This window comes from Panthera pardus, unplaced genomic scaffold (genome assembly GCF_024362965.1).
Source record: "Panthera pardus isolate Hobbes unplaced genomic scaffold, ASM2436296v1 HiC_scaffold_24, whole genome shotgun sequence".
NCBI lineage: Eukaryota > Metazoa > Chordata > Mammalia > Carnivora > Felidae > Panthera > Panthera pardus.
The window spans coordinates 25,500,599-25,513,297 of NW_026526810.1; the positions used below are offsets into that span (position 1 = coordinate 25,500,599).

Here is a 12,699-nt window from a genome sequence, read left to right on the forward strand (position 1 = left end):
CATATCTACCTTATATTTTAAAAGCTACCTAGTAATCCATTGCATTCATGTTATTTAATCAGCCCCCTTACTAACTGTATTGACTGAATTGTTTCCAGAGTTATCCTGGCCTAACATAAATATCTTTAAATATTTGGTAGCTATACATGCAAGATAAATTATTACAAATAGAGTTATTTGATGAAAGGGCATATGAATTCTAAATTATAAAACTGCATTTCAAAAAAATTTACACTGCCATCAAGAACATGAAAACACAAGTCTCCTCATATTCCAGTCTGATGATAACAGAGCAGGTAAAAAAAGAAGAAGAAGAAAAAAAGGAAACCTGTAAGTACCAGCATGTCCACAAATTCCATTAAGTCATAGAAAAACATGATTTCATTTCTGCAAACGAAAAGGTTAATCATGACGTGTACATGCATGTGTTAAGTATAAAATGTGCACACACATAGGCTTCTTCTAAGGCTCAAGTCTCAACTTACATATCCCACCAGAAAGGGCCTCTTTGTCCATCCTATTTAAAGTAACTCTCAGTATACCCTCAATAATTCTTTATCAGAGCGTAAAGGATTCATTTCCTTTAAATAGGCATAAAATCGATAATTACTTTATTTATTCACTTGCTCAATGTCTGTCTATGCTTAGAGTGCATAAACACTATCAGGGCAGAGAATCATGCGTGCCTGTTGGCTATTTCACCCCCACCACTCAGTGCAGTCGAATATACAATTTTAAATAGCATATAGAATTTTGCTCAACAAATAGTTACTGAATAAATACACAATGTTTGCGAACATGGGCTATCTCTAGGAAGTGAGATTAAGGGAAGGGGTAAAAGGTACATTTACTTTTATTGCAGTCAATTACTCATTCTTTTTACAGAAAACATGGATTATATTTATTTAAAACTATTTTGTGCAAGTTTAGTTTTAAGCAAACCATTTCAGATGCCTTGCAATCTGGTCACATAAGATTTTTTTCTTGTTTGCAAATTTAAATGATCTAACTGAATATTAAATAATTACTGTCTACTTGAAAAAACTCTCAAACCTTGCTTCATGAAGTTAACCTTTTTATTTTTAATGTTTACTTATTTTTGCAAGAGAAAGAGAGCAAGAGTGGGAGGGGCAGAGAGAAAGGGGGACACAGGATCCAAAGCAGGCTCTGTGCTGACAGCAGAGAGCCCAATGTGGGGCTTGAACTCATGAACCATAGGATGATGAGCTGAGCTGAAATTGGGACGCTTAATAGACTGAGGCACCCAGGTGCCCCCATGAAGTTAACCTTCTATTTTCATTTTAATTTAATGTTGACTACTAAATTCCCATTCAGTAGCTTTGCCTTTGTACATTCTTTCAAATTACTATTACCCTAGAGTTACAGAGTGCTTATGATTTACAATATGCTTTACATATACAGCTGACCCTTGAACAATATGGGTTTGAACTGCACTGGTCCACTTACACACAATTTTTTTTTTAAATAAACACAGTACAGTACCTGAAATGTATTTTCTCTTCTTTTCTTTTAAGTAGGCTTCATGCCCGGCACAGAGCCCAATGTGGGACCTGAACTCGAGACACCAAGATCAAGACCCGAGATGACATCAAGAGTCAGAGGCTCCACTGACTGTGCCATCCAGGTGCCCCTCCTTATTATTTTCTTAACAGTTTCTGTCCTCTAACTTACTTTATTGTAAGAATGTAGTCTAAAATACACATAACATATAAAACATGTGTTAATTGACTGTTTACTGCTAAAGGCTTCCAGCAAACAATAGGTTATTACTAGTTAAGTTTCTGGGGAGTCAAATTATATGCAGATTTTTGATTGTGCAGAGGTCACTGCCCCTAACCTCCATGTTGTTCAAGGGTCAATTTTATTAGTCTATTTGCCCCTCAGAAGTGTGCTGTGTAGAGATTACTGTTTATACTTATAGATAAGGAAAATGATACTCAGAGAGATTAACTACCTCGTCTGTAGTGGGGCTGGGACATGAAGCCAGTAATTCAGGTTGTCTGTATGAGGTTTGTGTCATTATACACATTATGGCAGGTAACTGGCAACGCCTCAGTCTTTCTGCAAACAATGTATCTATTTTAATACAAATAACTATTTATATTTGTTTGAAATACCTATTTCAAACAAAAATATTCAAAATGCATCTCACAGTTAGTGCATATATTTCTGTAACAGCTGCATTTAACAGAATATTTGAGTGATAAGGAAGTCATATAATCTAAATCCTCCATTTTACAGAAAATTAAAATCAGAGAATTTCAGTACCTGATCCAATCATTCAGCAAGTTAATGGCAGACAAGAACCAGAACCAAGACATTGACATTAGATGCATTTTCAGTCACATTAAGTTCCTGGACATGGAATTCATGATTAAGAAGTCAAATTTCATCATAGTTGTCTTGAGTTAAAACTTTTCTTAAATTTATAATCACTGCTACAAAAAGGTAAAATAACTGGTTAGAATTTATCCTTTGATTAAAATCAACACCAACTATCATACATCCTAGCGCTTCAGATTTAAAATATTCCACTAATGACTAATGATTTCCTGCTACCTAGCCAACTTTTAATCATGCCAGGCCTTAGTCACTTATTCCAGAACTTCTATTATTCAGTATTTACCTTAGATACTACGTGGAATTTTTTGCAAATGTTTCTGTCACACACAAAAAAAGTGAGGTTCAATATGTATCCTTATCTACCATGGCCATAATATCCTAGAAGTCATTTAACGAACTGGTGAAGTATGAATTTCCTTTACTAAAAACAAGTTCATGTTACTCCCTTTTCACCAGCCCATCTTCCCTTACTGGAACTACAACTGACAAGTATCAGACCTGATATGAATGAGTGTACAAAGAAAAACATTCTTGTGTTTTTAAATTTAAATCTTACAAGATAATTTTGGAATCTATTTTTAAATTCAAAGTGACAGGAAGAAAGGTTATTAAAAAGTTAATGGACAAAACACATTTTACTTAATTCTTACTCCCTTAACTGCAATACTTCATAATGCCAATACTTAAAGTCATTCGGTAGACAATAAGACATAGAAAGTACTTTGGCACAAAATGACAGATAATATTAATTTAACTGGCAGCAAATAAAAATAATACTGCTATAACTATTTTTAAAACTACAAGAGATTCTAAAATCGACAGTTGCTGTTCCTAGAAATGCATAAAGTAAATATTAAAAACAGCACGGGGGGTAGGGAGAGAAGAGAGGGAAACAAACCACAAGAGAATATTGAATGATAGAGAACAAACTGTGGGTTGATAGAGGGAGGTGGGAGGGGGATTGTCTAGATGGGTGATGGGTACTAAGAAGGGCACTGGTTGTGATGAGCACTGGGTATTGTATGTAAGTGATGAATCACTGAGTTCTACTCATGAAACCAATCTTGCGCTGTATGTTAACCAAAAAATTTTTTCAAGTACTCCCACACACATGAAATTAAATATTTTAAGAAAGTTATGCTTGGCATTGACTCATATTGCATGAGAAATAGAGTAGAATAATGACTACTAGGGACTGAAGGCAGGGGAAATAGGGAAATGTTGGTCAAAAGGTACCAACTTCCACTTACAAAGGAGTAAGATCTGGTGCTGTAATGTGCAGCACGATGACTCTAATAAACAATACTGTTGTATTGTTGAAAGTTGTAGGAGGGGTGAGCTCACCATGTTCTCACCAGAACAATAACAAAATGGCGGTTATGTGAGGTAGAGAATGTGTTAACTAACCTTACTGTGCTAACATTTTGCAACATGTACAAATCGTCACATTATATACCTTAAATTTACACAACGTTGAATGTTAATTATATCTCAATAAAGCTGGAGGAAAAAAAAGAAAGGTATGTTTCAAACATACTCATTCTCAAATTCTAATTCCCAATTAGAAATTCTGTTTTCTAGTGTTGTTGCATACATGTTCCATATATTTTAATTATAATTACAAAGTTTCATTTAACATTCCAAGGTGATAATTAGCTTAAACCCGAACCGTCCAAATTATATCGGAGGCCAACTGTGGGTACTCGAAACTATCTTCTTGCAACGAAGCACTAGCCAGCAGACGGTAGCCAGTGGGCAGTAGAAAATTCCCCCTACAAAAATAAGGCTCAGTCTCAAAGACGCTCAAATACTTTCAATATTATTTTTAAACCTGATGCATGAAGGTAAACATCATCTTAAGATTCTTTCCACTTTCAATAATTTACTCCATGGGGTTTCTGGTATTTAAACATCTCTCGGATGTTAGCCACAAAGATGTGCTAGCAAACTCTCTTGTAGTTGGTAGTTCTTCTGTTAACAGCTCCTCTCTGGAGTCCGTCTCACCATGACACATCGAGTTACACGCTACGTCTGACGTTCTTCTGTTACCCTTATATCCTTCACTCTCCTGCCCTTCTTCTGCCTTTCTCTACCTACCCCCACTTTTTTCATTTTAAAACTTTTAACTGAAACAGACTTCCAGTGACCAGAAATAACTTAGGATCACAAAGTATCAGGGTTGAACGATTCCTATCATTTATGTCCATGTTCAGCAAACTTCTGTAAAGGGCTAGAATGAGTATTTCAGACGTGGTGGGATATGTGGTCTGTGTCTAAACTACTCATCTCTGCCATTGTAGTGTGAAAACAACTACAGACCAGACACAGACAATCAGTAAACAAGCGTGGCTGGGTCTCAAAGCTTTACTTCCAAAAACAGGAGGTTGGCTGGACTTGGCCTGTGGGCTGTTTGCCAACATCACTTTTGTCCATCCACCTTTGAATATCTCTACATCAATGTATCCCAAATTGTGCCCTTTAAGATATTAATGTGTACATAAAAACAGACAAAAGCTCCATAGTCAAACAGATTTGGGAATGCTATATACTTGCATTCTACTTTACTCTTGGAGATTCACAAGGTAATGAATGCAAAGGGAGAGGCTCCAAGCGGGCCAGTTTCGATCCTTCCTCCTCCAGGCTGCTCAGGCCTCTAGTACTTGTCCTACCAAATCAGGGGTAGCAGTGAGTCTACTGGAAATTGCTTTGTTCACTTCCTGCAATACAACCCAACTCTTATGAAGGGAAGTGTTTGTAATTCTATGACGTTTTTGGCAGAAAGTCCTCAAAATTATGTGTTTGGTGTATTTTCTAAATTTTAGCACTGAAAGATAGCTTTAGTATTAAGTTAAAAAAAATAAAACCTTTACTGATTATAGAAGGAACATACGGTTATTTCAGAAAACTGACAAAATATTAGTATCCAAAGATAAGCACTGTTAACATTTTGGTATGGGAATGTCTCCATATGTGTATATAATTGTTTAACTAAATTCAGATTATTTGGTATACATAACTTTCTATTTTACTTCTCTACTTGACATTACATCCGGAGATTTTCCTGATGTCATTAAAGAGTGTTCAAAGACACGGTTTTTAATGGCCAGATAACCTTTCCATCACAATGTTGTACTATAATTATTTTAACTACTTCCTCTATTTTGGGACATGTAAGTCATTTCCTATTCTTTCTCTCTTTATCCCTATCTTTTTCTTTTTAAAATACAAATGCTGATATTAACAGTCTTTGTCCAAATCATTGATTTCTTCCTTAGGAAAAATCCTAAAAGGGGCGCGCCTGGGTGGCTCAGTCAGTTAAGCGTCTGACTTTGGCTCAGGTCATGATCTCACTGTCTGTGAGTTCGAGTCCCACATCAGGCACTGTGCCAATAGCTCAGAGCCTGGAGCCTGCTTTGGATTCTGTTCTCCCTCTCTCTCTGCCCCTTCCCCGCTGGCACTCTGTCTCTGTCTCTCTCTCTCAAAAATAAAATAATTTTTAAAAAATCCTAAAAGAACAATTAATGGGTTGAGTCAGTAATGTTTAACATATAATTGTCAAAATGGTGTTAGTAAATGATGTAACAATTTATATTTTTGCTGAGTGAAAGCAAAGCACAACCCCTAATCACACACTAACCAACCATTATAAACTAATAATTCATTAGAAGATATAAAATCTTCATTAGGCAAAAATGGCATCTCACTGACTTAATCTTGTATCTTTGATAGTGAAGTGGAACATACGTCGTGTTTAGAAATTATCCTTATCTTTGCTCTATTGTGAATTGTAAGCTTATGTTAGTTACTTGTGTGCATTCTTACATAGTCAGAATATTAAACTTCTTCCCTACCTTGTTTCTTCTTTAATTTAGTTATACTTTCTATGAAGAAGAATTAAGTTTCTACACCCTAAAATACCAAATTTCCATCTGTATTCTCTTACCTCTTTTATATGTAAAAGCAAATGGCAAGACTCTTCTGTCATCTTTCAACATTTTTATGGATTCAATTAAAAGTTTAACTCTCTCTATATTTTATTTTGACATTAAGATAAACACATAATGTAATTCTTTACAAAACACCAATTATACGCATATCAAGTAATCCAGGTTTCTTTCAATCCACACTGATTTGTGATTTCACGTTTTCATACATTCAAATATAAAGTGCTATTTCTGCTATATAAATTTCTTTTTCTAGCTTCTTATAGGCCATATTTTTAAAATGATGTGTATAAGACTGAGATAAAAGATTTTTATTTTCATTTTTTAAAAATGTTTATTTTTAAAGAGAGAGAGAGAGATGCGAAGGGGCAGAGAGAGGTAGACAGAGGATTTGAAGTGGGCTCTGTGCTGACAGCACAGAGTCAGATGGGGGGCTTGAACTCACAAGCCGCGAGATCATGACCTGAGCCAAAGTTGGACACTTAACCAACTGAGCCACCTAGGCGCCCCAATAAATGCTATCTTTAAATAGATAAAATAAGAGGCTGAGATGTAAGTCCATAGAAAATTGTGGTGATTTAAGGTAGAAACAAGAATGAATTTTTTGATTAAGAAAATAACACATGGCAAGAAACTTACCCAAAGATTATAGTGATGGTATCCATGCAGATCTTCAGGACAGTATGCAAAGATGAACTTTAGTTGACTAAGACAATAGTCTGAAGGCAAAAAAATATGACTAGACAATATATGATCCCTTAAAACTCCACTTACTAAAGAGAGAGTTAGGGAGTTTTAATTTACAATAGTGTGAAAGACTGCCACATAAAAGTTGGGGACAAAATATTCACTACATACAAGAAAATAAAATATTTAGCTGCCTTAATTTATAGCAAGAGTTTGATTAAAACTCTTAAAAACCCTAGCAAAACCAAAGCCTGTTATGTTCTTCCTCAACCCTTTTCCTGAGCTTCTGACATGAACTGCTCCTGATTCTAGACATTTTTATCTAGTTTTCTTCTATTCTAACCTAAACTCAACACTCCTAACCAAACTAGCTCTATTACCTTCCTTTTCAAATTTATTGGCATAAAGTTGTTTCTAATATTCCCTATGTCCTCTTAAAGTCTATAGGATTTGTAATGACATCCTCCTTTTCAATCCTGACACTGATATTTTTTTGTTTTTCTTGATCAGTGTAAACATACTCCAATTAAATTTATCTTTTCAAAAAACTAGTTAGTAACTAGTTAGTAACTAGTAAACAGCTGTTAGTACTGTTTCTGTTTCATTTGTGTTCTTTATCATTTTCTTCTTCTGAATGTTTTAGATTTAATTTGTTTTTAATCTAGCTTTTAAAAGCTTCCTTCAAAATGCCACTTTATCTGCATTCTACAAATTTTGATAAGGAGTATTTTCGTTTAGTTAAAAGTATCTTCTAATTCCTCGTGACTTGTTCTTTGACACATGGGTTATTTAGAAGGCTGTTTAATTCCCAAAAATTTCTGAATTTTCTAGTCTCTGTTATTGAGTTTTGGTTCTAATGCCATTGAGGTCCAAGAATATACTTTGGATGATTTAAATGCTGTTAAATGTTTTGAGACTTGTTTTAAGGCCTAAGCCATTTACATTTAATGCAATAATTGATACATAGATTTAAATCTACTATTGCGCTAGTTGTTTTTTATCTGTCCATTTGTTCTTTGTTCCCTTTTTCTCCTCTTTTCCTTATTTTAGACTAATTTTTAAGATTCCATTCTATTTCCACTGTTTACTTATTAGCTAAATCTCCTTCTCTACTTTTTAGTAGTTTCCCTAAGTTTTAGGATATGCATTTTTAAATTATCACAGTCTACTTCATATGTTATAATTTGATATGTAATAAAGGGATCTTACAACAGTTTATTTTTAATCCTACTGTACTTTGCTCTGTTTTGTCATACATTTTAATTTTATAGGTTATAAACTATTTTTCTTTAGACCAGAGATCAGCAAACAAGGACCTGCCACCTCTTTTTGCAAATAAAGTTTTATTGAAAAGTCGAAGTTGATTTATATGGTTGATTTCATGCTACAAGGGCAGAACTGAGTAGCTCTGACAGACACTGGCCCATAAAATTTAAAACATTTATGGTCTAGACCTTTACTGAAATATCGGTGGTCCCTAGTTTAGATAGTAAGTTATTTCATTAACTGCTGAAAATAAGAAAGAATTTTATATTTACTTTTCTGTTTTTAAACCACTCTGGCCTGTTTTGTTTTTTTGTGAAGACCTGTAAGTTTCTGTCGGGTATCATACTACTTCTACCTAAAGAACTTTAACATTACTTGTAGCACAGGTCTGCAGACAATACATTTTCTCAGCTTTTGTTCTGAAATGTCTTTATTTCACTTTAATTTTTAGAAGATATTTTTTGTTGGGTATATTATTTGGGTTGACTTTCTTTCCTTATAGGACTTTAAAACTGCTCCACTGCCTTCTGGCTGGCACCATTTCTGGTAAAATGTCTGCTGTAATGTTTATTTTTGTTCCTCTATGTATTTTAATTGGCACTATATTTATTTTCTGTGTGCAATACAGATTTCCTTATACACCATGTAAAGAAAACCATCTCAAATATATCCCTGTTCTAAACCTATAATCCCCAACCACAGATGAACTGATCAAGGTGCTTCAGCATCGCCAGATTTACTCCCCTACAGGATATCCCTAGGGTTAGCTCTGCTTGGGTCCTCCTGTTCTGGCTCTTGCCTCACAATCACAGGTGAAACCAAGGGAAAACCCAGAAGCATTATGAACCAGGCAGTCCTAAGAATCAATCAAGTGATATTCTTTTCGTGCAAAAGAATCCTCAGTCCAAATAGTGGATGCAAAGTCTATTCAGGCCATGTGTCTTTTTCAAAGATTTTATTAAAGGTTTTTACAGAGCAAACTCTAGATCCAGCTTCCAAGGAGACCCTGTTACGCTGTGGGTACTGGCTACAGCATGGCAGGTAGCTCTGGCTTCCCACTCTTGTGTTCCAAGATGGGAGTGGTGGGCAATAACTCATCTTTGGGTTCCATAGTGCTCACATGATCAGGCAGGGTCTTTGTGGGGCCAGTCTTGCCATGTGAATCCCAAGGAAGCATGATCTTCATTTTGATGCCCGGCACACTCTGTCAGAGCAGCGCATGGCTATACAGCAAGCAGTGTCGATGTAGTAGTTAACAGGTTCCCCACTGTGAATCATCAAGCCATCTACAAACTTCACAGATTTGGTCCTCTGTCCTCAGAGTTTCCCAGACACCACATCACAGCCTTTGGCCTCACTCTTCGTGATGAACCATACGCCATAAGCAGGCCCTCCGCACAGCAAGGCATCCTAGGAGTTTTGTAACACAGAGACTGCCTGGGCAATAGCATGCAGACCTCCAGTGGCCACCTTTTTAGCATAAAGCTCTACATTGCTCTCAGGGGAGCCAAACCTCTTCTGAACTACAGTGGTCAATTCCTGGATCCACCGGCCCTTCTCACCAAGAACATTCTGTGTCCTGGTGGCCAAGATAATGATTTCAGTCCTGGTTGGTGTAACTAAGACCTCACCTCTGGAGGAGCCATCTTCAGCCAGCTCCGAAGTGACAAACTCGTTCAATCCAGCTTTGAAGAGGCCAACGGCAACAACCTTCCTCTTCTTAGAAATTCGCACCATCTTGCCACTGTGTGCCACCGAAAGGAAAAAGTCCTCTGTATCTTTTTAAAACTTTCTGGCTGCCTTCAAGGCTTCTTCATTATGTTTGGTCTTCAGTAATTTAACTATGATGCATATAGGTGTGTCTTCTTTTATTACTACTACTACCACTATTATTATTATCATTAGCTTGCGTGGGGCTATCTTAGCTTCTTCTTTGACCTGTGGTATGATCTTGTTCATTTTTTTAATTCAAAAATTTTGGCCATTATCTATTCAAATATTTATTTTTTTCTGTTCTGTTCTTGTTCTCTTCTCTTTGTGAGGCTCCAATTTGTTAAACCATCTTATATTTTCCCATCTGAGATACTCTGTTCATTCTCTCTTTTTCTTTTATTTCAGTTTAAATAATTTATATTGAACTATCTTCAAGTTGATGGACTATTTTCTCAGCTGTCATGAGTCCAATGATCACCCTGAGTAAATGCTTCATCTCTGATACTATTATTTTTAATAATTTCCCTTCCTCTGGTTATAGAACCCTTTCACTCTCTAGACAAATGCAAATATAGTATCTTCATGGTTTCCATCTTTCTGTCAAAATTCCTCCTCTGTTCAGTCATCTACCTTTTCTACTAACTCCTTTAATATACTAATAATAATTAGTTTAAAGTCCCTGTCTGATTGTTCCAATATCTGGGCCTCATTAATTTGGTTCTGTTGAATGTTTATCTATCAACAATGGGCCAGTTTTCCCTTGCTCTGTTTATATCCAATAATTTTTGATTGAAGGCTGAGCAGAGACTGAGATAATTATTATTTGCACTTGGAACATGGCATATCTATTCTGTCAAGCCATTAGTGTGAAGGAGTTAAATCAATTTAGATAGGAATTGAACACGGTATAGATTTTACTATTGTTTTAGTTACCTTCAGCACACCATAGATTTCAAATTCTTCTAATGGTGGACTACCATTATCTTGTGCTTAAGAAGAGAGATGAAGGAGAGTTCTTCAATTTACCTGTTTTCCTCTCAGCTTTCAACTATTTCTACATAACTCTGTGACACAGGGATCTCTATATTCTTGACCTTCCCCCAGCAGTAGAAAGCTATTGCTCGGTGGTAGGGCAGGTAGGATTTTCAATTGTCCTTGGTCAGCCTCAGTATTAGGCAGGTCCTGCGCATCAGAGGATTCCTCCCTCGGGAAGCAGAAGGGTTTGGCTTCTCATCTTCCCCCCATAAATTTATGAAATAAGGCTTTCGGCCCCTCCTGCACTGGTTTGAGGCTTAAAGGAGTTTGAGTAAATGAGAGGGGTTTCGTACCGATCTATCAGCAGCTACAGATTACCTCTTTTACCTCTTCACCACCAAAATGACTGTTCTTTTTTCTTTTTAACGTTTATTTATTTTTGAGAGAGACAGACAGAGATAGGGTGTGCATCGGGGAGGGGCAGAGAGTGGAGGGAGACAGAATCCGAAGCACGCTTGCGGCTCCAAGGTATCAGCACAGAGCCTGACGTGGGGCTCAAACCCACAAACTTCAAGATCATGACCTGAGCCGAAGTTAGCTTAACCGACTAAGCCACCCAAGCGCCCCCAAAATGACTTTTCTCAAGTCTCTGACTTGCCTCCAGTCTTCACAATGAGTATCTTGTGGAGTTCCAGGGATATGTATTTGCAAGCCTGTATGAACTTCCCTTTCATCTGGGGCCCTGAGGTATTCCAAACTAGTTCATGCTTAGTCTTTAACTATCACATAAAACTTTAGCTGATTTCTTCTTATCCACTCTTACAGCAGCCAACTCTTTCGTGCTCTGCCAAAGGTGAAACAATTAATGACCCATTCCTTGGGGACAGGAGAGTGTTCAATTCTTTGGAATTTAATTTACTTGGCTGCTTTGCAAGCTCAGCTCTCTGATGGACTCAGAAAAATTATGATTTTGTAAATCATCCAGCTTTTTTATTGTAGGTGAGAGTGGGATGTTCTATGTCCACTATCTATACCTGAGTAGAAGTCCCCTTCCACTTCCGTCCACCTTCCTTTTCTATTGTGGAAAGGCATCACCACTCTTCTAGCCACCCAGAAAAAGCCCGGGAAGTATTTCTGACTTTTCTATAATAATGTTTAATATCCAATAAGTTGATAAAGTCTGGATTAAATAAATCACATATATATATATATATATATTTTTTTTTAACGTTTATTTATTTTTGAGACAGAGAGAGACAGAGCATGAACAGGGGAGGGGCAGAGAGAGAGGGAGACACAGAATCTGAAACGGGCTCCAGGCTCTGAGCTGTCAGCACAGAGCCCGACGCGGGGCTCGAACTCATGGACCGTGAGATCGTGACCTGAGCCGAAGTCGGACGCTTAACCGACTGAGCCACCCATGCGCCCCATATATTTTTTATTAGGATCCTTTCTATTTTTCTAGTATAACTACTTACAGTGGTCTTTTTATAACAATATTCCTTCGACTAGATGCCCCCTTCAATCTGCCACCTATTTCTTTTCTTGGGTGTGTGGGATGGTTGTATTTTCATTTTTTGGCTTTTTACGTTTTTATTTTAATTCATTAGTTAGCACACAGTGTTATATTAGTTTCAGATGGACTTCTTCTAAATAAACCTGACTGTATCATCAGACTGCCTAACTACAGTATTGTTTTGACTATTTACAATCAAGGCCATGATCAATCTGATCTTATTCTGTCTTTACA

General features: G+C 36.6%; 1 protein-coding gene and 1 pseudogene across 8 annotated transcripts in view; both read right to left on the bottom strand.

The window, feature by feature from the left end:
- Positions 1-12,699, bottom strand: part of NEO1 (neogenin 1) — a 235,847-nt gene that overhangs the window by 91,467 nt on the left and 131,681 nt on the right. The gene's annotated exons all lie outside the window — the stretch shown is intronic.
- Positions 8,065-12,168, bottom strand: LOC109262724 (40S ribosomal protein S3-like; annotated as a pseudogene).